The following is a 21147-nucleotide window of genomic DNA, read 5'->3' as shown; positions in this document are numbered from 1 at the left end:
CCACCAATAAAAAGTAAATAAAATAGAGCAGCATAGAAGAAAAAGACATTTTTTACCCTCTGTGGAGTCTTTTAAAAACACAACATGCCTGCTGCTGCTGCTGTGTTTACCCAGAAGACCCGTCTTCTGTAAAGTCTGAGATATTTCTCCAGAGGAAACACTTCCAGAAATATTAAAACATAAGTGCTGACTACATTGGTCAGAAAACAACTTACAACAGGGAACTGTGAAAACAATATGACTTAAAGTGCTGAAACACTCAGTCAGCAGAATCAGGTCTGATGCATTTGATGAAAACTCAGATAAACCTCTTCTGCGGGATGTTATTATTGGATCCAGGCTTCACTACTGGACCAAACCAACCAGCTTGAACATCTGCCCAGAACAACTGCAGCTTATTTCAATCTCAGTTATTCTAGTAAATCTTACCTCCAGGGCCGCTTGGCAGGGAAAAATCTTCACTCTAGAACTGATTAAGTAAATAAAAGTATTTTTCTGCAAAGATAATCGTTTTGAAGAAATAAGTATCCAGGTTCTTGGAAGAAATTTTAATTCGATGTCAACTAAAAGTACATTTTTGTGTGAAATCTCCCTCATAACTTTATTGTTTAGTAATCAACATAAATAAATTAGGAATGTCTCAAGCTTCACTGTGAAACTGAAATACTTGATAGAAATCCACAGAGTCTTAGGTTCAGACCTCTAATGTCACTGTGAAAGCCAACAGCAGCATGTCCACACGTCTCTTTCAGACAATACTGGACCTGACGAGACTCAATATCCCTGCAGGAGGTGCCGACCGCTCAACACTGACCTGCAGAGGTCCTACATAAATTAAACTAGTGAGAGGAGTCTGCAACCCAAAGGCTGTTAATCAGTTTGAAAAAAGAGGATCAAAGCAAAGCACCCAGAGGTGTTTTACAATCTATAACAAATTATGAATAATCAATTGTTACCGTAGTTTCTTAAGACGCTTTTGAAATCACTCTGGCTTTAGAGACGAGACTCCAGGGACTCATAACAAAGATGAAAACAATGAAGGCGAAAGCAGGGTAGTAGCACTTGAAGGGCTGCCTCTGCCAATGAGAAGTGAGGATCCTTTCAGAGCGCTGAGTGTTTGGAGTTCGACTCGGTGCCAGAATGCTGAGCACATAATAAACGGGAACTCCAGAAAGCTGCGAAGCTCTAAAACTGAACGGCTCAGTGAGTCACAATGCTGTCTCTGCAAACAGCACTTCAACCACAAATACGCTGGAGAGTTTTGTTGTTGTTGACTCCACTGGCTCGGCTCTTTATTCTTGGCTCACCTGACTTGTGAGGAAGCTGATTTCTGCTTTGTGTTGGAATCAGATGGTGCACCAACAAACAGATCTTTGTACAAAACTTACTTTTTGAGATATTTTATAACTTTACAAACAGCTTTACAAATAAAACATTGTTGGTCCAAATTTGTGCAAAAAGGCCTCGTTTTGTCCTAGTTCACAACTTTTAGACCTTCCACAATGACGTCTTCTTCATTTTAGCTAGAAATTATAGTAAACTAGCAAAGGTTTCAAAATAAAAATGTCAACAAATGCAGATTTTAGTCATTTTAACAGGAAAATTTCAGTTGCATTGCATTTTTCACAATAAAATAATGCTAAAAGTACCAGTGATATTTCTTATTCCTATTTTTTTTGTTTGTGCTTTTGGTTGTACACCGATTTCCATAAATAAAACAATATAGAACAATATATAGTTCTTCTATTTAATAAACGATACCATAAAAGATGTCAATAAGAGGAAATGTTTGCCACCTCTTTAGCAGTACTTAAGATATTTGAAACAGAAATATAATCAATAATTACTGACATTGCGTGATATGAGGCTCTTCTATTGCGATACGTTTTTCAGTCATATCATTTTAGCCCAACTAAACCTTTCAATAGGTGTCTTAAACCTACTAAAGTATGAGGTTTACTACCTACTTAGTAGCAGCTTAGCTGCTTTTGTTTAGCGGTTTAGCCCCATCAAACCACTAAAGAAAATTAGCTCTACAATTAGCACAATAGTGAACGCGTGCCACTAGTGATACTTATCAATAATAATGGTCATCTAACATTTATTGCTCCAAATACGTTAATTTAGATGGACTCATGGCATGAAATGTCTGGTTTGTAGAAGCTGCAAGCTGAGAATATAAAGTCTTCACCCGGCCAGACAGCTAGCATCAATTTGCCTCCCTTTCTGCAGCATCAGCCTGAAAGGCTCTGGTCTTCCTCATGCTTTCCCTCTTTTCTTCTTCGATTTGAGCCGACGGTGGGAAAAGAACCGCCCCTGGGATCTGCCGCGGATGCATTTCGTTTGATCAAAGCAACTTCAGCGGATAGAGACGGAGCTGAGCCGTCACTGACCTAAACATAATTACAACACTGTTTACACGAAGATAAAAAACAATGATTCCCCGGACGTTGTCCATCCTTCAACCTTGTGCCATTTAGCAGCATCACCCCATTTTGGATTCAAAGACAGCTCATCTTTTATTCTGTATGACACCTGAGGCAGTGTCAGATTTTTCACCATTACACTTTCCAGATGTGAGCAGCTCCAAGAAGAAATACTGCGACCCCGGTCAGCTCCTTTAAGCATCCAAGTAGAGTTGGATTAAACCAACTTTTGGCTCTTAAGACATGCCACTGATAGTATATGAGACAACAGGATATTAAAGACTTAAAGCCAGAGGCAATTTGTGAAAACCCCCAGTGGCCCCTAGCGTGAGAAAACTCTTAAGTGACTCTTTCAAGGAGTTTCCCATCAAAACAAAGGGAGCAGGTCTGCGTCTCTTTCCAAACGCTCACCTTATGATGTAGCAAGCCTCTATCCATCATTGATCTAAAAGCACAAAGAGCAACAAATGACAACATGGCTGGGTAGAGATATGCTATTGATTCGTTTATGTGCATTGCATGTCAACAAAAATGTTGAACTGAAAGAACACAATGCTGTTATCAGCGAAAGAATCATCCAAAGGAGAGGAGGAGATAAAACACAACAGAACATAGAAGATTTGTGTTTTCTGGTTATGATCCTCCCTCCAGAGTCTATCATAGCGGCTGGCTTGTGTTTCACAGCACGATATGCAATTGTTTTTCTTACTCCCTGCTGCAATTTTCAATCAAAGACTGTGAAATCTGGTCGGAACATGTCTAAGGTAGTCTTCTAGATGTGCAAGATAACGTCAGAAATAACACGGACGATGCTTTGGCAGAAACCCACAAATATTCAGACTTTTATAAGAGGATATTGAATGTCTTCGAACATACACATAGCTAATGATCTTACGTAGTCTGGTAGCTGCATTCTCCGTTATCTGTCGTCTCTGATAATAATAACCAGAGAGGAAAGTAGACACGCTTTCATTACATTCACCAACACGGTAACAACGGCAGATACATGTCTCTGAATCTGAGATACATGAAGATATGGAGGTTCATGTTTTTCTGTGTCTATAACCCAGAAACCTCCAGAGTTTCAAATCAGAAGCCCAGCCCGTTTCCTAGCAACCCCAGTGGAGCCCCAATCATTACCTAGCAACCAAAGCCGAGCTCCAGAACATTTGGTCAGCTGGTTTAACCGCCGAATGCTGCTGGAAAAGACAAGAGTTTAGCTGCTGGCTTACCACCTAGAAACCACCGCTGCGATCTTGTTGCTTGTGCTAAAGGTTTTATTTTTGTACGGTTGTATAAATGTGAGTAACTTTAGTGTTTGTAGCCACTGAAGTTACTCACACTGGGTCGTATGTCCAGAAATTTTACTCAAGAGTAGCGATATTTCATGATAAAATTATCAAAGTAAAAGGTACACCATAGAAGCTGAAACACAGAGTTAAATCTAGAAAAAACCCACAAGTTAAAATTTGCTTTTGAACCATAATAAATGAAACATCGACCACCATATTTCATTTGTATGATTTTGGTGATGGCTCACATCAAATCGTAACATTTATTAAACTGGTGTTTTCTTCATAACTTTGTAATTTTGAACTGCCTTGCAGCTGGAATGTGCTGAACAAATAAACCTGAACTTGATGACATCTTTTCCAAAGAGTTAAAATCGCATTATTCAAGAATGATTTTGAGAAAACATGTATTTTTTAATCTCCCATACACCCATCCAAACTCGTTCAAGGAAGCATAATGGGTCACCATTGAAAGCTCTTAAAACAAACGTATTTTCCTTTCTCTTTTCGTTGCAGGCACTGCCTTGAGCGCCCTCCCCCAGGTTCTGATTTCTATGCTCTTCCTTCGCCTTGGGGGGCCTTGCAATGAAGGGCCTACGCTTGCCCAGCCTGAAGAGTGATGTCCATAGCACCTGCTGGTTCTCCAAGCAACTCTGTCCACCTAAAAATCAGGACAAGCCGCTCACCCTCGGCTCCAGGGGGATTAGGGGGGCGTTGAAAAGGGGGTGGGAGGTATTGAGCCTGAGCTACCAGACTCTATTTCTCTGTCTCTTTATCTTACTCCCTCCTTACTGATATATCTCTGTCTTTTTTTTTCAATTTGCTTAATAGAGGCCAATCATAGCAATCTTTCCGAGTGTCTCACACTCTTTGCATGACATGTGGTGGAGAGGGAGCCCCGTCAAAAGAGTCTTAAAGCTTCTGTCACTCCTCCAGGACGTGGTTTTCGCATGTCTCAGATCCAAAGTCCCATCAGTCGCTGATTTCATCGCTGTGTAGCTACTTAAACGAGCAGATGAGCGGGTCTGATCGTGCAGAGGAAGTAACTTAATTTTCGTTGTGATACTCTGGAGCTGAAGATTTAGTGTTGAAAGGAGTTATAATCATCACTTAATTACGATTATTAATGGTGCTTAGTATCTTTTAATGTCAGTTTGTCCACATGCAAAGTAAACTAAAACAAGAGCACATGCCGTCAGGACAACTTTGCGTTCCCTCGCTCATCCCGAAGCTGTTTGGGTGTTTCTGAGTTCATTAACACCTCGAGGGGGAATGGAGCGGCTTTCAGGCTCAAGGTAACCCCTAACCCACCTTGAAGGAGTCCTCTTACCCCTCGTCCCCTGACCCCCAGCCTTCTCGCCACACCGCTGCCCCCAAGCAGCTGCTCTTCACGACTGTTACCCGGCGCTGGCGGCCCGCTCCGACCGACGGGCCGCCTCGCCCCTTAAGGAAGTGCCAAATAACAACCTTCTCCACAATGCTGCCAGGAACGGAGGAACGAAAAAGTCAGAGAGAAACGAGAAACGCATTACCTCGTTTGAAGTCTCGATACACTGACACGTTTATGCTTTCTCTTTGTTTTGTTCATTTTAAGCTCAGCTCTTTGTTAACCCACCGCCGCGATCAGCCTACCACTAGTGCTCTAGTTTAATATTCAGCATACGAACAGAAAAAGCTATGCCTTTCCATCTTACTGGAATACATTTCTATTTTTTTCTGTGTTTTAGTTTTATTTCCTTTTTTCTCAGGGTGCTGTGATAGAGGCTTGTACTTTAGCAGGCTGTTATGTGCATTTACTCAAGATAAACATACAAACTCATATGAGCATATTTTCATATAGTCTACCTTTACTCTCCTTGTATGTATACTCTAGTTTAATCACTATGTTATTGGAGAGTTATCCACTTCTTTTCTTGAGCTCCCTGCGTCATGTTGGGTGCAGTTGCCTTTCTAATCAGCCCGTCCGCTGCAGAGGTGGTCGCGGATTTGATCGTCATGCCCATTAAATCCTAAACTTAATCTTTCATAGATATCCACATTTAGTCAGAGCTCATTTTAACTTCAGTCCCCCTGCAGATTCAGGCTGTAATCATATCGCTTATTGGGAACTCGATAATCTTTGTTGTGTGTTGGACATGCAGAACTCTAACTTAGTTAGTTAAATCAGTTTCAAGAGCCTAATCTAATTAATCTACAGTGGGTGTGCGCAACTCTGCTGCACTGCCTGGTTTTCCACCTTTACTGTGATAAATATCCTGCACAATTAAGAATGAAAAACGAATTTGTTAGGAGTGAAATGATTAATCGTTAATAAGTTATTTAAATAACTGTCAACTAATTTACTAGTCAATTAGCTTGGGTTTACAGAATCAATAAAAAGTAAAAATAACAGTAGAAATTAAGCCAAAACTACAAAAAATATTGACGTTTTACATTAAAAGGGGGGAAAAAAATATACATTTGTCTGTAAATATGTCCTGCCCAAAACGCCTAAGGTGGGATTTTGTTGCACCTAACAAAAAAAAAACATATATACTAAGCATATTTTGCTATCTAATTATTAAGTAGGTCATCCAAAAATAATCAACAGATCAGCTCTACACTGTATCCAAAGTTACTACTGGCAGAAATGACAAAGCAAAAACCAGGAAGTAGTTGGATGATGATTAATAAACTAATTCAGGTGTGATTTTAATCACGTTTCTTACTTAATCTTCACGAGACAACATGAATATCTGAGTGTCATCAGCATAACCATGGAAGCCGATTCCTGATGAATCCACCGCGCAGCAAATATGTATAAATTAACAAGTATGGGACCTAGAATGGAGCCTTGGGGGACACCGTGGTTAGCATTGAAGAACACATATCCATACTCACCATAATAGTGCTATCTGTGAGATGGGAGCTGAGCCACTGAAGAACAGCACCAGAAAGCCCAACCAGATGCTGAAATCTTTTTAAATGGAAACACCGCAAAATAAAAAAAAATTAGCAGAATACCAACGAAGTTTTGCACGCAGCAAGGTTGTCCCATATTTTGTCCAATTATTGATAATCATGTTGTAATGATCTTCACTTCTCTTAACTGAAACTGTTGTACAAAGATATTTTGTAAACTCTCTGCAAAACAATGATGTCAGCAATTTAAATGAGAAACTACTGGAAAAATCCGAAATATTCATTTCAAGTTTATCAGATTAAATTGTTTTCCAAATATGAACTCAAATACGGCAAATGCTGAAAACAAATCACGCTCTCCAAACAGGTTTCTTTGTTTTTAAAATAAAATTGTACAGAATATACCTTTCACAATAAAGGTGGAACAATTTTTAAAGTATAAATTACTTTACAAAAACCCAGCATGCTAACAGGGGTGTGGACATTTTATAAAGACGCATTAGATTTCCAGCACTTTTCCCTCTCGCCATGTCTCATGCAAATATTAAAAATAAAAAACGCAGAATCTTCTCAGCCCCAGCATGAGAAGCTTTTATTAAGAGAGCATCTAAAAGCACAGTGGTATCCCAGCCAAGCTTACCTTGATTAAAAATGCATTAAATCCTAGGGCACTGTGAAGTGTAATAATTTCAGTTTTGCCATCATTTTTTTATACCCTCACAGACAGAGATGTAGATTTCGTGACGGCTTTGCTCAGGAGGTCTCGTGTGTTTTTGGAGGGAAGAATACAGGAAGTAAATGAGCTGGGGACGAAGGTTCAAAGCCGCAGGAGTTGGGAAGGCAAAGGGGCTCGAGTCAATATCCCTCTTCTCTCCCTCCCCGCCTCAGAAGTTATTGTTACTGAGCCGAGCAACGTCTGTATCCGCACTGTTCTTCATGAATGTATCCTCACCATCTGCACCAGCCATGCTGCCCTCGCAGAGACAGGAGCAAACCGATGTTTATGTAAGGAAGCCCCTTTTTAATCTCATCATCAAAATGTCCCACAGATCCAAAGCTTCTGGCGTCAAATAGTCCCAACAAATAGACGTGGCTTTGCTCAAAGACTTCTCTGTATGGGTTTGCAAGGCTGCACTTTTTGCAATTCCATGATGCTGCTGGAAAAAATACACCCTGAAAACAAGAGTCTCTCGCTATGGAATGGTTTTCCAGTGTGTTGTGACAATTTCTTTTCATCTGATTCTTGTCTCGCTGGTTGTCCAAAGCTTACTTTTTTCAATACAGTGTGACAAGCTGTATCTTTTGTGGATGTAACAAAATAGAGAAGTAGTCTGCAGCACAATTTGTCGTGGACACGTGAAAGCTTTCAGGCGTTCTTTTCTCGTAGATCATAGCTCACCGCCCTCCCCTGCACATGAGGTTTAATGGAAGGACAAGCATGTCCAGGCTAAACTGAAAGGCTAAACCAATACATTATGCTCGGGGAGCAAAAACCATTTTCCTTAATGGTCTTTTCCAGCAAGGCTTACACAAGAGAAACTATTCCTATCCTCTCAATGTTCCCCCCTCTCTGTGACCATCACAAGGCCTGAGTAATGTTTTCTATGCACTTGTTAGCATGTGTTCCTGGTAGAAAACCCCTTATTCTTTATGTTTATTTTTGTCCAAATGCATTTGGCAGGGAGTGTGTAAGGATGAGATGTAGATATGTGTCGCAGGTGGAGATAAGAAATGAATAGAAAGCAGGTTTTAAACGTCAGCTTAGTCACTGAGGTAGTTACGGCCCCTAAAAAGTCAAAAATATATATATTTTTTGTTTCTTTTTTAACTCTTCTTGTACTGAAATTGTTTTTATATCCATCACTGACTGCAGAAATGGAAGCAGAGCTACCACGCCACACATTCCATAATTTTCCCCTCTGAATCCTTTATCCCGTCAAACTGTATCATGTTGGCCTTCAAAGTGGGTGTCTGCAGGGTCGAGTGGCTGATATTTAATCCAACAAATAGAGACTCTTTTTTTTTTTCCACTGGCTGGGCAATCCAAAGGATAACTAGATTCCAAGTCCCATGAGGAAAGCCGATGATCAGTCATTATCTCGAAGCCTCAAAATGAGACTTCCTACACCCAGAATAGCACAGGCCCCTCCTGCCTCGATGGCGACACATTCTCCATCGGCTGTGTCCGGGAGCAGTCAGTCACATTCAGAACAATCGTAGGAGAAATGCAGTCTGTAGGTTTATCACAACAGTGTTACTAGATCTCAAGCAGATACCGTTTGAAAGACAATGTATTACTCCTTAAACTTATATTCTGTTCATGGTGTGTGCTCATATTACTCACCAGGCCAAATGTACAGTCCCTGTCTCTGTTTTGATGTTGAACTGGGCAAAAATAAATGACATGAATAAATAAATAAAACAAGTGTATCAGAAATGGTTGAATACTGTGTACATATTTGAACTTTTGGTTTCTAATTTATAAAAGATAAGCTTTAGCTCTTGGAGTACTTATTTTATTTTATTTTTTCCTTTCATGCGTAGCTTTGTGTTTTTATTTTCTATTTCTGTAAAGTGTGTAAATATATCTTTATGATAATAAGTAATATTAAAAATCTTATTTTAAGAAATAGGTGTGTCTTGTGTCTTTTTTTACTATTTAAAATTAAATTAAGCTTAGAACTGGTTCTTTCAACACCAGCACAATTTTGTGAGCTAGCTGTGGCAGAATACATGTGGCTAAATTAAGCTAGCTATAGCAAAATATGGGTGGCTAAATTAAGCTAGCTGTAGCAAAATACGGGTGGCTGAAATGAGCTAACTCTAGCAAAATATATATGATAGATAAAATAAAGTAGTAGATGAATACATGTGGCTATTATAAACCAGCTGTGGCAAAATACAGGTGGCTAAATTAAGCTAGCTGTAGCAAAATATGGGTGGCTAAAACAAGCTAGCTGTGGCAAAATACAAGTGGCTAAAATAAGCTAGCTGTGGCAAAATACAGGTGGCTAAAATAAGCTAGCTGTAGCAAAATACAAGTGGCTAAAATAAGCTAGCTGTAGCAAAATACAGGTGGCTAAAATAAGCTAGCTGTAGCAAACTACAGGTGGCTAAAATAAGCTAGTTGTGGCAAAATACAGGTGGCTAAAATAAGCTAGCTGTAGCAAAATACAAGTGGCTAAAATAAGCTAGCTGTAGCAAAATACAGGTGGCTAAAATAAGCTATTTGTGGCAAAATACAGGTGGCTACAATAAAATCGGAGACTTTTAGTGAAAGGAGAAAATGAGTTAAGCAGTTCAAGAGGAAATTATGGCTAATCCATAAAGGTCACTCCACATATTTGGCAGTATTTCAGATATTTAAACAAAAAGAATGAATTGTCTATATTGACTGATAAACAGATTTTGATACTTTCTGCAGGCTTCATTTTTGAGTTTTGTTCTGCAGATGTACCTCATGCCAAAAGAGTCAAATCCAAGAAATAAACATACAACAACAATACATTGACTGGTGAACATGGAGAAATAATTACATTCTGCTTAGATTCAATAAACTGTTCTGGTTTCCAATTTCATCACACAGTTCAGAGAATAAATAAAGATAAATTTCTCTTATTAAGAACCGGGTCAGCAAAATTGATGCAACCACAGGCGGGCAGAGTACCCCGAAATAATTCTGAAGTAAAAGTACCACTACTTCAGCATATTTTGATTCAAAAAGTCTGTGCAAGCACTGAAGAATTTAATCAAATTACCAATCATTTAATATTTAAAAATTACATCATCAGACGGACCAAAATATAAAGATAAGTGGAAATTTTGTCATTTTAAGGACCAAAATGACAATTTATAAAAAATAACAAAATCAGTTTCTGTCAATAAAAAAACTTGTAAAACTTTAATAAAAACTGCAGGTGTTTATGGTGAATCTTTGGTTAAAACGTATATTTTTCATTCAGTGGGTGGAAAATCCAGACATTTTTCTCAAGTAGAAATAAATTATAATAAAGTCACTGAAGTAAAACTAAAAAGTACAACGCAGTAAAAATACTCCTGAAAGGTTTTCTTTGTTTTTCCTTTTCCAAAAAAAGTGACTGAAAAATGTAATTGAGTAGACGTAACCAGCTCTGGATGTAAGACTTGTGTGCGTGACAGCAGTAACTTAGAAGATCTTGGTGGGGGGTGAAGCCCGGTAAATAAATCCTGTAGCATGTAACCGCCTGCCACAGATTGCTCGGGTAGTGAAAGCTTCAAAGCTCTCAGTCTAAACCTCTGGCTGAAAACACATTTATGTATGAATGTGGTTTTGGTGGACAGAGAAACAAACGGTAACTTTGAGAACATTCCTGAGGAACAAATGTCAAAATATGTAATTTGATCTGCTGATACGTACATGCAAAAGGAAAAGATTTTCTATATAATGTTTTTGTTTTCTACATGGTTTGTGTATAATTTAAAATAATCTTTTCTTTCTTTATTGCGTTGATTTGGCAGTATTTCATGTCCATTCTGTAGGAGATTTTGCCCTGCACACAGTTGGCTGCAGTTTGACCCTTGTAGTCCAGCGGACATGACTGAATTTATGTCACAAAGGATCCTCACCAGCAGATGCCAAAGTGCTGAGCTTACTACAATGAGCAACAATGGTAAGAAGTGAGCAAACCAACATGTCACAAAAAACCTCCTGGGTTAAACCTGGGTTGTTTTACTAAGCCCCAAATCCTTCCTCTGGCATTAAACAGGCAAAAAACAGCAACATGTTTACGCCACACACCATTAACCTTTACGTCTGGCGAACTCTTGATGGAAATTGCTTCACCATTGTCTGGCTATGGAACGGTAAATCAGCTTTTGTCTATTATGGGTATTTTCAACAGCGACAGACGGCTTTCTCCAGAGCTTTCAGCAGGAAAAACCATCCATCCATCCATCCACTTTTTTAATCCTGGTAAGGTCAAGGGAAGTCTAATGCTTGCCTCTATCGGTCATTGGGTAAGAGGCAGGGTAACGCATCCTGGATGTAACCTGTCATTCATTTCATATAAACGCTAAGATACATGTGTTTATATGAAATAAAAGCTTGTTACGTTTATCAGAAACCAATACCCAATTAATACCCAATAAATAAATGGGTATTGATTGGTTTACTCAATAAACTGTTGGGTAAACCAACCAGTTACCAATAACCATTTACCAATAACATTTCACCAAACCATTTATTAGGTAAATAAATGGTCATTGGGTAAACTATTTATCTGAAAATTGGTAAAAAACAAAAAAAATTTAATTGGGTAAAGTTTAATTCCAAAACTTTTGCCCTGGGGGGCCAAAACTGGCTTATTTAAATGGTCACAAAATTTATTAAATTAAAAATGCATAACTTTGTTAATTGTAATTTACTTTACTTTTTTTTATCCACATGAACATATTTTTTTAAATAAAATCTTTATGCCATTAAGATTCACAACATAAAAAAATGAAAAATAATTTCTAAATTTTTTAAGTCATCAGTTGTTTTCTATTTTGTTGGCCAAATTTTTACCATTTTTGACTTGTGGTCAGGGACCAAACAAAACCATTGCAAGGTCCATAAATTGCCCCCGAGCCACACTTTGGACACCTCTGACCTGGGGAGTCCTGGGTTGAACCTCTTGTAACTGGAAGACTCCTGGAAAATTGTTCCATCGTGTAACAAAGATGCTGCATTGCAGGAATGTCAAACTCTTTTTAACTTTGAGTCACATGAATGTTTAGTATTGATAAAATTAGTTAAGTTGTTCAATTATGAATAAATAGCTTTCCTCTGCATTCAAAGAGTATTTCTTTAAATTAAATGTTATTTATCATCTTCCCACATTGATCAGTTCCTGCAGGATTTTGCAGTTGTTTCTGTGATTTTCTTGGTCATAAAGAAGCTTATTAAAGATGGGGATGATTTTCAAGAGCTGTATTTGTTTTGTGGGGATGTAATTGCTGTGTCAAGCAGCCATACAGTTACTTAAAAAACAACAGTTACTTTTATCACAACAGTGTCACAAAATATTGTGATAAAAAGTTCACATCGCTCATCGCCACACCAGACGTACCATAGTATGTGCTACACAAATAAAATTTGATTGGTTGATTGTTGATTTATGGGCTAAATGCATCTGTCTGCATCAAGAAATTGGACATGTTTTCTGAAATAAAGTGCAAACATATGAGAAAAGTTTCTTCTTTATTTGGGTTAGAAAATTTACCAAGTTGGTGCACAGAAGCCAAACAGCTTCTTGTATTTTTATCTTTTTTTAATGGGGAAAATTGCCTTTAATGTCCTTGAATACAAAGGTTTTTTCTTTTAATGAAAACACAAGAGTATTTTCTGATATTGTTTGGACTGAAAAGAGCTTCATTTTTTAGACAGAGTGATGAAACGCTCAGGGTTTTCATGGGAGCCACCATTCCTCGCTGGGACCACTCAGAGGAAGTGTCTGGTTAACGCAGAGTGCTGACATGTCCTGACAGACACGACGTCCCCCTCCTGAGCACCGACAGACCCCAAAAGACGCCCAAGGTTATGTCATCAAGCCTGGGTCAGCTGTATAATTGGGCCTGAGGTCATTGGGAGGATATGGAGCGTGGCAACGAGGCTATAGAGTTACTGTTTGTGGCCGGGCAGCGAGAACTGCCAGTAGGGCATTACTGAGGCCAGACGTCCCCTTCTTAAAAGTTCAAGGTCCATCTGTGAGTGTGGCTCTATTACGACTCAGCAGATCCCTGCAGGGAAAGGGAGCAGCTGAAGGAGACTTGGTGTGTTAAAGGTGACCTATTTTGCTTCCTGGATCAGGTTAAGGTGGGATCTATGGGCTTTATGAAACATGTTTGTTACACTTTTGGCACAAAATCATACATAGAAAATGATATTGTAGTCTGCTTTTAAACTCAAAATGTTTCCAACTTCTAAATCTCAGAAACGTCTTTCTGAGATTAACTGTTTTGAGTTGTTTTTCTGTCTACAAAGATCCTAATACTCCATTGTGGGAAGTAGATGCGCAATTATACAACTGTACATCTTTGAAAAGCAGAAGTGGAGTCTCATGCACAACTAGCAAAAATGAAGCAAGTCATGTCGAGAGAGTAAGTCAAAAACAAAACTCTCGTCTTTTCCAGCAGCCATTGTACAGGGCATGCAGCCATAAAAGCAGCTGACTAAATGTGCTGGAGTTCCAATTGGGTTGCTCGGTAACAGGCTGAGCTCCGCTGGGGTTGCTCGGTAACGGTGCAGTGACTGGTGATTAGTGATGTTGCATTCGGAAAGTTTCTGAAACGGCAAATTTTCCAAACACCAAAAAACTTTGACGCAGTCCCTTTTGAGTTTGGCTCAACTTTTGGGATCTGTGGGATTATGGACCCCAAGAGTATTTTTTTTCCCAGATACCAAAAAGCATTAACATGGTTAATACTGTTTTTACTGGATGGTTATTTTCTTTAAAGCGCTTGGGCCGTTTTTAGAAGCAGTAGTAAAACAAAGCATGCAAACCGTGAATTTTGTATATCAAGCCTCCTTCAAATGTCAGTGTTTTGTGGGGGAGAAAGAAATTCTTTAAATTGTTGACAGCATTCCTTCAGATAGCAGTAAAACAGCAGGAATCTGTAGATCAGAAGAGCTGGTTGGTCACATTACACAGCAATGTATGCATGGACTGTATGGACTCAGACTGTGTGAGTCACATCTGGATCGCTCTTAGCACAAAGGCTCTGAATCAACTTCTACCACATCATAAAGCCTTTATTGCAGCTGGCACCCCCACATTACCACCAACAAAGCCAGCAGAAGGTGCCGACAAACCCACGCTGATGGATATTACCCAGCTCCCTGCTGTCACTCAACCACCTGGAATCTACAGCCTCAAATTACACCGAATATACACCCTGTAATTCAAAATCAGCCACACATGTGGAGATATCTCTGATTACGATGTGTTTATATTTTATGAATGTTATTCTGTCTTTATGGAAAGATGATTAACAGCAGAAGTCTGCAGTGTTTTGGCTAAATCTGCTGTAAATATATAAAAACTTTGTGTTTAGTGAGGGTAACATCCCATTCAATTAGTCTCCTGCTAAGACTCAGGCCTTAATGCTACATTATTGCAGCTTGGATTCAGGAAAACATTGTGATGCTAACCGCAATTAGCCATACAAGCTAATAACACGTTTCTTTCCTCCTGCACTGAAACTGTTCTCACAATCAGATCAAATGTTGCACAACACTGTCTCCTCGTGATTTATAATGAGATAACTACTGTTAGAAATGCAATGAAAGAATAGGTTCCTGTAACTTTCACCATGTTTTAAATGTTGGCAAATTAAGTCCGGCCCCGGGGCCTTGAGTTTGACACAAGTTTAAATAATATTCTGATGCCAGTAAATAAAATCCAATGTAACTTCATCAGAAGTCTAATTAGTAAACCGAGTTAATCTTTGTGTATTTACTAGATGTGCAAAGCTTTTTGGAGACACTTGCAGCAATAAGTGACTGCATCTTTCTTTGTAGATTTTTATTTTATTTTCAATTGAATATGCATGTTTTCCTTCAACCAAACAGCAATGCAATGATGTAAATCACTGTCCATTTTTCTGTGATTTGTGAAAGCTCAAGACTAAACTACAACCTTTTTTAGCTTTTAATGCCAACCTCTAGAAAGTGTTTCGGCTGACAGGCCGAATTGACAAGATGCAGGTGTGGCGGCCGCTACTTTCTGTGTTTGTATGCACAAGAAGAAAGTGCGACACAAATCTGCATTAAACGCGAACAGCAAAAACTTCCTGCATGCAACAGAGAGCCTGGAGCCATGCAGGTAAGAGGCAAGAACAACAGCCAGGGTAATTCCCTTCAGCTGTGTTAACACCAATAACTCTGCCGGGGTGACGGATCACTGAAGTGGTCATAAAAACAAAGAAAACATAAACACGGGACGGGAGGCAGCTGATGGTGAAGGTGAGATAAAGACACTGTGGGAGACGAAAAGCACTAGAAATCCATTCTCTGTTATTTTACTTAGAAACCTTTCATATAAAGACGAACCGCTTCTATCATCATCTCTGTTTCAGCTGCAGTTCCTTGTTGATGAGCCAACACGTCCCTGAGGATTTCTCCACAAACGGAACGGATCAGCCACTTCAGCTTTATCTCACCAACCAGGAACAAAGCGAGTGCAGCCGTCCGTAAGCTAATATCGTCAGGGTTGTAACTTTCCCATCATTGGACCACTACACTTTGATGAAGGGGGACCCTGGATATGAACTACTACCTTCCTTAAGCTCCTCTTAAGACCTTAGCGCTTAGAAAGAGAAGACATTTCCTTTCTCGTTCCAGGATAAAGAGAAAACTCTCCCTTGAAGTTTCTGCATTCATGCTAAAACAAACATTAAATGATCAGCTTGGAGGAATCAGAGGTCTGAAGAAGTACTCACACCAAGTGGACTTTTTTACATATATCATATTAACAAATTCACAGCGTCGTATCAGGGCCATGGTAGGAAGAACAAATGAATAATGAATAAGAGTAAAAAAAAAATCTTCATTTCATAGATTTTATAGAAATCACACACGAAATTCAATGTGTTGTGCTCTAAAATTAAAGTGGACGTACCTAGCAATGACATTTAACAGGATTTTTTTCCTATTGTTTACATGCCTGCGACCAGGAAACATCCTCGTTCCTACCGAGGATGTAAACAACTTCAATCCTGCCGTCCTTGAGTTTCCAATATCTATCAGAGAGCAGACTTGCACACTCACAGCCAGGAAGGGAGCAAAAGATCAAATGAATTTCAAAACAAAAACATGTTTATCAGCTTTTTGTGACATGGATTTATCTACACACACATCCTGGATGAATTTCCCCTTTGCTTTACGTCAGAAAACCCTGCTCCTCTCTTTAACCAAAGGATTTGAGAAGGATTATCAACTTGTTGAGGACGTTCAGGAGGCCATGTCTGGCCTGACCCGCTCAGGAAAGTCTCATCCTTTTACTGAATGACAAGAGGCGTTCAGGGTCCAGATGCATTCAAAGGGACGAACACGCCTCCAAAGATACAGACTCATCTGTCAGGAGGTTCAAAGCAGAGAGAGGACATCCTGGATGTAGTGGTCGAAGTCTGCAGGCAATGCAAATTCCAAAATTGCATACAGTGCAAAAGTCTTACATCATTTGTCTTATGTTTCTGCGAAGGAGCATGACTTTTGGGTTCTTAAAACAAAGGACTGTATGTTTATGAACCCAGAGAGCTAGCTGTCACAATTAGGCTTCAGCTAATCACACCTGATGGTCCAATCTTGCAACATTTGTTACATTTTCAGCTGCTGCGGTTCGCTTTCACACTGCTGTTTCCAACAAACCAAACCAATTGGAAAACCTGTTCCTCTCCTTACCTGTGGGGGCGCTGCACCAAGAACCACTGTAGGAAACGACACTAAAACTTCAAAAGGCACGGATGCAACTTCCTTCTTCACAAAATGTAAGTGGCGTCAGTTCTTAGCGGTTGTAGGATTTTTCTTTTGCCACTCCTTAAGCTAGCAATGAACTTGTGCATTTGTTTGGGTTGTATTTACCCAGAATGCCCTGAGCCGTAGTCCACTTCCTGCTTTTGTGGTCTCCAGTTCAAACCGAGACCGATGTTTTTAGGCGGACCAAAGTTCACTTTTTTTGCTCCGAATCAGACTTCATTACACCGCCACACCTGAAACTCAAACAAACCAGACTTTCTACACAAATGAACTATATTTCGATTAGTGGACTAAACAGGAACGGTAAAATTTCAACTTGTTGCATCAACATCAAAATCACTGAGGACATTTACAGTTCATAGGTATCATACAGTTAAACTTAAAAAGGGGATTTATTCTCAAAGATCCGTCACACAGCAAAGAAAGAAAGCTGTATAGACATTTGATTATCACTCGACAATCTGGAATAAAAAGTGTAAGACCAAATCTATGCTTAATCCAGATTTATTTTTATCTAATATGGAATTTAATGAGGTATTTTCATCAATAAAACCTCCTCCGTTGTAATATCAACACTTGACTACCCGTGTAGTTATCATTGATGAATGAATGAATGAATACTCATCAGTAATAACACTGTATTGATTTCAGCCTGGAAATATGCAGCCAAAACCAATCATGAATAAACTTGTGCAGCAGCATGTGAACCAATCAATGACACAGCAGGGAAATAAACAAAGGGAGCATTTAATAAAGCATCGATTGTTTCAAATGGTTTTCTTTCTAACCAAAACAAAGAAAAGCACAAGTAGCATGTTGGTTTTTATACCTTAAAATGAAAATATTAATACAAGGCATAATTTTGTAACCTGCCAAAATTGCTACATTTATTTATAAATACTCACACTTAGTATAAAAGATGTAGAAAAACCTACAATTAAGCAGTTAGTTTGCCTGGTATGTAGTTTGCAATAAATCCAGCCTGGGACTGAATGTTTAACATTTTGAGGGAAAACTATAGTTTCTCAACAGGCTTTAGAAACTTAATCTGTGTTTTAAAGAATCAGTTTAGAAAACAGATACCAATTTATGCAACGTTAGCCAATTATAGTGTTCAAAAGTTTTTATAAACATTTAAACATATATAACATAAGTCAACAAGCTATACAAAACATGTTTCGGTGGTTTCATAAATCACCTTTATGAATAATTGTGCTGCCCCCGGACACATCGACACCCTGGGTAAAGTTCCATATCAAAATTAGCAGAAGCTGCTTTTGAAGACAGAACAAGCCATTCAAATGAGACGTGTTATGAGAATACATCATATATCAAAACAGAGTATTAATCATTGGTAATGTTTTGTTTTGTTAAAGCAAAATAAATCAGCTGAACATTTAACAAATATTGTAATTTTAGTTCAGACTTAAGAGAGAAAACAACGTAAAGCTAATAGAAATGGTAACTTTATCTGCGTATAGAATCATTTTAATCTGGAAAGAGAAGTTATAATAAAAGTAGCAAGAAATTAATAGCGTGGTAAGTTGAAACAAAATCAGTAATTTCCATTTGCATGATTTATTGTTTTGCATTTTTCTTTCCATCTTTCTACCAAAACTGGGAGATAAAAGTCTCAGTCTGACACTTTGGCCTCAAATCGACCTTTATTTGAATTAAGATTTTTTTACAGAGACTTCATAATTCATTTTATTTATTTAAAATGCCTTGAAATGTTAGAGTTTAATGTTCATTGATCTTTGAGAATTTGTTCTTGCTTTATGTTACTTGAACATTCTCTCAAAACAACAATATTACTGTTTATCGTAATAATTTATGGGACAATTTATCATCCAGAAAAATTTGTTATTTGTTAATATGTCTAACAGACAGAAATGAAGATAAGTGTTTCCAATTTGCCAGCATAGATTAAGTGAAGTCTATTTAAATCACTTCCTTAAATCACAGCCAAAACCTCCCCAGCTTTGAGAAACAGCTCCCATTAGAGACATCAGGGATTTTCTGATGTCTCACTGCAGGTCAGCCATCCAGCTGCAGAGAGGAAGATGGAGGACGAGGAGAGCGGGGGGGATGACGGGATAAACCCGGACTCAGCATCTCTCCCTCTGCCTCCTCTTATCTGCTCTCGCAGCCAGTCGAGACGCAGCGCAGACGCAGAGCCAGCCAAGCTTTCTTGGCATCTCTCCTTCCTCCTCCGGCGGAGAGGTGAGTTTGTCCTCCCGTCTGCACCTCCGTGTGCAGCCCGGCGCACGTCAAGCAGCGGCAGCAGAGCGCATTTAATGCACCAGCTGCTGGCGCCTTCAGCGCCATCACCGGCTTCACAGAACACCCTATAAAAGTACTGATGCCACCATCAAGTCTCATGTGACGTTGCACGTCCATCAACTTTGTAAACGACAGCCATTGTGGCAGACTGTTGCTATGGAGTTGCTATGACGACAACAAACAAGCCACAAGTCGGCCCGTCACAAACTTTGCTGAGCGGAAAAAAATAAAAAATAAAAAATAACTTTGCTGAGCGATTGTCTCAAAAATTATTGCGATAAACGATAATATTGTTTGAAGACCATTTCAAACTGGTTTAATGGTGATGACATAATTATTCGAGGAACACCCTGCCAAAAATAGATGCACTTTATTTTCAAAAGAACATTTAACTGGAACTGATAAACAAAACAACCAAACAAAAATAAGATGGACTCTCAGTCTGCAGTTAGACAGGAACGAACTTTTAAGTCAATAATTCAATGCAGGCGACAGCAAGGAAATAATCTGCCAGTGGAACTAGACATATTTCCAATGTTATAAAATGTGAATTATTTATAAAATTTAATTTTATAATGTAATAATTATACTTTTTTCCCCATTCTAAAATGGAATAATTTTTAAAATTCCTATTTTATAAAAGTGGGATTTATAATTTATAGTAATTATAATAGTATAATTCCCATTGGTTGCATGTTGAAGGTTATTGTACTGATTTGCACATCCAGATAAAGATCTCACCCAATTATTCTTTTCCATTTAAGGTTTAAAACATGAGAAAAAACTAGCAACAATGCAAGTTTATTTCCATACTATTATTATTTTGTTCTCAAAATTTTCTTTTCATTATTTTTTATTAGTATGGCCCTGATACGTAGAGAAGAAACATGTAACTTTTCAGATTTTACTTGTAAATTATTTTTTTAAAAATATGTGTCCCTTTTGTTTTTCACAATTACATCCCACTTTATGTTGGTCTGCTAATGTAATAAAATGTAAACAAGTTGATTGAGTCTGAATTTAAATATCCAGAAACTGTCCTTGCTGATAAACTCCCTCTGGACCAAAACGAATCTCAATCTATTAATTATTCAACATATGATAATACCATGTATGCGAATGAGGCTTTGCTTGCAGGCACCAAATTAAAATGTCGTCTTATAAGCTAATTATTTCTGCTGATTTGTTTATTAGTTCCTTACCCGACCCCTGCAGACTTCCCTCTCTTTTGCTCCTACATTGGTGGCATTTCTCTGCATTTGCTGCATGCGGATTTGTTGTGTGTGCATTCTTTGAATCTGCGAGGTAGGTGACATCTGTGGTTCTGAGACGGCAACATCAGCAATACGCAGAGTACATTAACCGTAGAGAGTCACGGTAAAGATGAGTCAGGGTGGAAATGATGATGAAGGGTCGGCAGGTTAATGGACATATGACTTTTAAATTAGATGCACTTAGATTGTTTTAATGCACTCCAACAGGATAAACGATAGCGCCATAAATATGTAACAATTATTATGCTGTAGGAAGAGAATATAATTTATCTTCCAATTAAAAAGAAATTAAACTCACACCTCCTGTTTTGGGACAACATGGAGCGAATGTGGCTAACAAGTTAGCTTCGGCTTGTCTGGGTTTGGGTCTCAGTTTTTTGTCATGATTTGTTTATACTTAACACTTGATCCCATTCAAGTAAAATTAGGGATACATTCTATATCTGCAACATCATCAGTACCGGCCGATATTAGTA

The 21147-nt window shown here is 38.6% G+C and overlaps 1 protein-coding gene across 1 annotated transcript in view; it reads left to right on the top strand.

Annotated features, from left to right (window-relative positions):
• Nucleotides 1-9249, top strand: part of apln (apelin) — a 42147-nt gene extending 32898 nt beyond the window's left edge. The window contains exon 3 of the mRNA XM_055030702.1: nucleotides 4235-9249. The gene's annotated coding sequence lies outside the window, so the exon portion shown is untranslated. The remainder of the gene's footprint in view (nucleotides 1-4234) is intronic.
• The last annotated feature ends 11898 nt before the right edge of the window (nucleotides 9250-21147 follow it).

This window comes from Poeciliopsis prolifica, unplaced genomic scaffold (assembly GCF_027474105.1).
Source record: "Poeciliopsis prolifica strain line A6 unplaced genomic scaffold, Auburn_PproV2 SCAFFOLD006, whole genome shotgun sequence".
Taxonomy (NCBI): domain Eukaryota; kingdom Metazoa; phylum Chordata; class Actinopteri; order Cyprinodontiformes; family Poeciliidae; genus Poeciliopsis; species Poeciliopsis prolifica.
Note: the sequence above shows the minus strand (reverse complement) of the source record. Positions and strands in the feature narration are given on the sequence as shown.